Raw genomic sequence first — 6,000 nt, forward strand, 5'->3', positions numbered from 1 at the left:
AATATATAATTATCTTAATAATGTTGGAAACTCCCAGGTTCTCATTATAAGAAAAAAGAGATGAAACTACAAAATCAACAAGGTCAAGTAAAAATGTGTTTACCTTAGAAACTTCAGATTAATTTGTGACATTTTCTCTTAAAACTGTATGACAGGCTGTGTTGTGGCTCAGTGATAGAGTGCTTGCCTAGCATGTGTGAGGCACTGTGTTCAATTCTCAACACTGCATATAAATAAATAAATATCCATTCACACACACACACACACACACATATATGTCTATGTTTATGTGTATGAGTGTGTATATATAACTATAGCTACAGTTGTCCCTTGGTACCTATGGGGGATTAGTTTTGGTACCCTCAGCTACCAAAATATGCAGATGCTCCAGTCCCTTATATAAATGGCATAGTATTTGCATATAACCTAAACACATTCTCTCATATATTATCTCTACATTACTTATAATACTTCATACAATGTAAATTCTATGCATATGCTTGTTATACTATATTATTTAGGGAATAATGACAGGAAAAGTTTCTGTATATGTTCAATAAAAATGCAATTTTTTTCAAATACTTTCTATTCATAATTGGTTGAGTTCATGGATGCAGAACCCATAGATACAAAAGGCTATGAATCTGTCTATCTACCTACCTATCTACATACATACATATATTTTTCTGAACTTTGACCACAAAAATAATCTAGAACCTATGGTACACTTGATAGCAGTGTGAAGGAACTATGGCTCATTGGACAAATTATGATTCTGGTTTAGGAAATGTACAAGATTAGCCAGAAATATTTTATCATACTAGAAAGAAACGAAGGTCCTGAAAATTACTGGAATCATGTCAACTTGACTCATAGCTAATGTAAAGAGACTCCCATTGGCTACAATGGGACAATTTAAGCATGAACAAAAATCATAGCTGAAGTGGATTGAAGAATATCAAATATATTTAGATATATAAGTTAATAATCATAGTAAAACAAAATTTCACTAGTGACCTTTAGAGGATGTTGGGGAATAACTTCACTATTTGAAAGAATCAAATACCCATTCTGCACTTTTTCTATGAATTCAAGGTGACCAAATATTGACAATTTGGGGCTTTTCTTTATAAAGGTACTCCAGCTAACACACTGAAAAGAATGCTTGACTTAGAGTTCTCAATTTTGCAACTCCTTAATAAAGTACTGGCTCTAGACAATGATCTTCACTGGCAACTAACATCACAGAAAGAGAAATAACATTAGGTGTCTCCTGATAGAAAGTGCCAAGAACACCTAGGAAGTAGTCTAATTTGTATTTGTTTAAGACTTTAGAATAAACTACCAGTTTGGGGAAAACAAAGACACATGTTAACCTGGTAGGAGCACAATTACCAAAATCCAAGTTGTAGGGAGCTATGGAGGATAGTTTCTTCAATAGCAAAAAAATTGATACCAGGAAAAAAACAGACGAGGAACTTACAGACTAATAGGAACTTAGTGGCTGGGTGCACAACTAAGAGATGGAACAACTTGCCTAGCATGTGGGAAACCCTGAGTTTCATTCTTGTATCTCAAAATAAAAGTTAAAAAGAAAAATAACAAACAAACAATAAAACCTCAAGGGCATCAATCAATCACACAATAGGGGCCATTTGGGGATCTTGATTTGAACAAACAGTAAAAACAAAATTTGAAACAACTGGAGAAATTTAAACACTAATTAGATATTCAATGATGTTAAGGATTCATTTTTTAACATTCTTTAACATAGGGTAATAAAGATAATTTGATTATGGGTATTTTTACAAGGAATTGCAGGAGACCACAATAATGCTACCCCAAAATAGGGTTATAGGAAACCAGGATATACCAACCCTAAAATACAGTTTCTTGGCATAGGATTATTTTGAGATGGTTATTTTGAGAAAATGCAGGCAGAGAGGAAGTCTTGAAAAAAGGGAAGTTACCCTTATGTGAAGGAAATTTATGTCTACAAAGGAAATCTCCCTTTGTGAGCATATTTTCCTCTCTATACCGAGAAGAGAAAAGTGACTAAGCCGCTAAAGACCGTCATCAATGGGGAAGGCACTGAGTTAAATCTGCCTAACGAACAGTATTAGTCAACTTTTCATTGATGTAACCAAAATATCTGACATGAACAACTTAAAGGAGGAAAAATTTATTCTGACTTACATTTTCAGAGGTTTCATTCCATGGTCAGTGGGCTCCGTTGCCACCATGGTAGAAGGGTGCACCAGTGGAGGAAAGCTGTTCAGCTAAGAGCATCCCAGAAGCAGAGACAGAGATAGAGATAGAGATAAAGAGATAGAGATAGAGATAAAGAGACAGTGAGAGAGAGAGAGAGAGAGAGAGAGAGAGAGAGAGAAAGAGTCAGGGATAATATATAGTCCCCATAGGCATATAGGCATGCCCCCAGTGTGTTACTTCCTCCAATCATGCCCCATCTGCCTGTAGTTTCCACCACTTCCCACTACCAATAATTTCACTGGTGAGACCAGAGCCTTAATGATTCAATCACTTCTCAAAGATTTCACCTTTGAACCTTGATGTATTAGGAACCCCAACATTCAACACAGGACTCTTTGTGGAACACTTCATATCCAAACCATAACATAAAACTTATTCCTATTTATTGTGTTTTTCCTAGCCATCTACCCATAATAGGCCTTCTCCACACCCTTCTTTCTTGTTTTCAGTAGGTGATGGTATTTAAGATAAAATTCAAAGCCACCTACTTGAGATTTTCTGGGAATATTTCATGTATACATGAAATATACTTATTAATAAACCCCTATTTGTTTTTTCTTATTATTCAGTCTTTGTTACAAGGGTTAATCCCAACCAAGAACTATGGGGGCTAGAGACAAAAATTACTTTTTCTCCTCTATGTAGTCCTTATAGTTATAAATATACTCAGAAATATGAAAAATAAAAAGGTGTAAATCACCTATCACAATCAAGAGGGCCTAAGAAGGCATGATGACAAAATGTAATGTAGTATCCTGAATGAGATCTTATAGCATAAAAATGACATTAGATAAAAATGGAAAAAATAAGAACAAAATATGGACTCTCATAATAACATTAAAAATGCATCATAGTAATATAGAATTTTAATAATAGGGGAAACTGGGCATGGTGTACATAGGAATTTTCTGGACTAATTTCTCAGTTTTTCTGTAAATTTAACTCTAATACTGTTCTAAAATAAAAGTTTATTTTAAAAATGATAGGATGTCAGGGATTGGTTCAAAGTAATTCAGGTCAGAGAAAGTAGGAAAAATAAGTGAAACAAAATTGTGTGTGAATTGGACTGTCAAAGCTGAGGGATGGGCTAGACATTTTCCATAATTTCTCTTTGAAAAACAGATCCAAATAGAAAGAACTAAAAAGTACAGTAAGTGCAATTAAGAATTCAATGGAACCCTTCCTATTCTACTTTATTTTACCCTTCCACTTTCTCTTTCCTTTCTTTTTTCACCCTCTCCTTTCCTCTTTTCCTTTTCTTACTCTATTCTTTCCTTCCCTTTTATATTTTTCCTTTTCCTCCCAGAAAAATTCAGTCCAAAATACATTAGGAGCTACAAAGAAAGGTAGGCTTTGAACTAGAGTTAACCAGAACTGTGGTGGCCCAACTCTGGGCGTTCCCTAAATTCAGTTCCTGCCACTTGCTCTAAAAAACAAATGGAAAAAGTATTGGTGAAAAGCAGGAAAGGAACTTTGAGCAATATGGTTATATGGACAAGGCCAGTGAGATCAAATGTTTCAGCCCTGTTTTTAGGGGTACTGACATGAGTGTTAGGTTGAAATGATGTTAAGTGCAAGGGCAATAGATATGCATTATTTAGCATTCTTGGCTAAACTCTGGTTTGTTTGGTTATTATCTCAATTCTGGATCTGCAAGGTAGCTTTGATGAAGTCTTTTTTGCTTAAGGGAGCAATCTATTTCCTCTTATTACTCCTGCTTAAGGGGACAGCCTCAGTTCCGGTCATGGGATACCTGTTCCAACTTAGAAGGATGATTGCATCCTGGGGTGATCCGTCTTCAAGGCTCTGCTATTCCTGGAATGCAAGGTGACTACAGATTTAGGGCAATGACTAGAGACCTCTAGGCAGTGTTTCAGGGGGATGGAATAGGAGCTGCTCAGCTCATGGCAGGGTATTCTTTGTGCCCTGCCCCTCCCCCCACCCCCTCTCTCTGCTTGCTGAATGCCACGAGCTGAATTGCTTTCCTCTACCACACCCTTCTGCCATGATGTTCAGCCTCACTTCAGACCTGGAGAAACAGTATTAGCTCCTGAAAATGATCCCCAAAACTTGTCCTCCTTTAAGTTGTTCTTCTCAAGAGTTTTTGTCACCACAATGAAAAATTGACTAAAACAAAGCTCAGTTTATACTGAAAAAGTAAACTGAAAAGTACAATAAACAGAGATATTTACATAGATTCAAAGTACCTCCAACAAAATACTTATTGCTTGCAAAGAAAAACTGTAATTTTACTTTGGAAAATCCTGCCAGAAATCACCTTAATCAAGACATCAATGTGAATATAATTTGTAATGGAACAACTGAAAAAATCAAATGAAATCTGATGTGATGCAATAATAATATATCATTTGTGGCAGACTAATGACAATCAAGAAGAAAATGAGAAATATCCAAATTGAGGAGGGAATTCTATGCAATAGTTCTCCTACAATCAAAACCATCAAGATTATGAAGACCAAGGAAAGAAAAGAATCTAGAGAGATAATAATACAGAACATGATCCTGAATTGGATAATTTTGCTCTAATGAACAATATTGGGAAACTGGATAAATTTAGTGTGTTTGAGGATTAGAAAGCAGTAATGTATCAATTATAATTTCCTAATTTTGATGATTGCATTGTAGTTATGTAGAAGAATGTCCTAGTTTTTATGAAATACACACTAAAATATTCAGCACTCTTAGAGCAGTTCATTGAAAATTTAATTCCATATAGGCCAGAAAAAAATAAGCTATGTACTGTACTTTCAACAAGTTTGAGGTTTAAAATAAAAATGAAAGAAAAAGAAAACTTAGTAGACAGATTTGACAGCTGATTAAGGAGTTGAAGAAAGAGTTAGTATCCTGAAAAAGAAATTAGAAGAAACTATCCACAAACCATCAGAGAAAGATCAAAGACAGAAAGGAAGGTAAGAGAGATTGTAGTGATTCAGCCTCTGGAGGTTCAATATTTGAGCCTTATGAAATAAACACGATAAACACATTAACAGGAGAAAAATGTATACAAATATCGTACATGTTTATGTGCACAGGAGCCAAACAAAATATGAGACTCAAAGAAGGCCAGATGTTTGAAGCTGAAATAGCATTCAGAGCTACCAAAAAAAAATAGAGGTTTAGAGTTTTGGGGAGACAAGTGACAAAGACAAGCCATGAGAGAGTGATGGAAAGATAAACTTGAGAATCAAAACTGTCTTGCTATGGAAATAAAGTTTCCCAGGTAACAGCCCTCAGAAAAATAAATGGTTACTCATGACAAAAAACTCCTTTGCCTAAGAATAGGGGCTTATGACAATTGCATATCTTCTGGAAAAGCTTCCCTTAGTCAGATTAAAAAAAAAAAAAAAAAAACTTCAGAGAAAGTCCCTGCTTGTGTTTCAGGAAAAGCAGAGGGTTGGTATGGAATAAGAAGTTAGAGAGACCTTGGTTCTAAGGCTGCTTCTTTATTTCAAAGTACGAAACTTTGGGGTATTCTCTCCAAAGCCCAACAAAATAGAGAACTCAGTGAGAAAATCTAGTTTTAATCAATCAGCTGAAGGTTGTTTTCTCAATCCAGATAGAAATCACAAATAGGTCAAGTGCAGCACCCTTAGTGTTAGCAGTTCTGAGCTTTGAGAGTTATTAGCTCTCTCCATTGCTATTCTAGAAGCTGGAGCTAACATCTCCTCTTGGAGCCAGAGCTAGCAATTTTTCCCAACAGCCTCTGGT

Source organism: Urocitellus parryii, chromosome X (assembly GCF_045843805.1).
Source record: "Urocitellus parryii isolate mUroPar1 chromosome X, mUroPar1.hap1, whole genome shotgun sequence".
In the NCBI taxonomy this organism is placed as follows: Eukaryota; Metazoa; Chordata; class Mammalia; order Rodentia; family Sciuridae; genus Urocitellus; species Urocitellus parryii.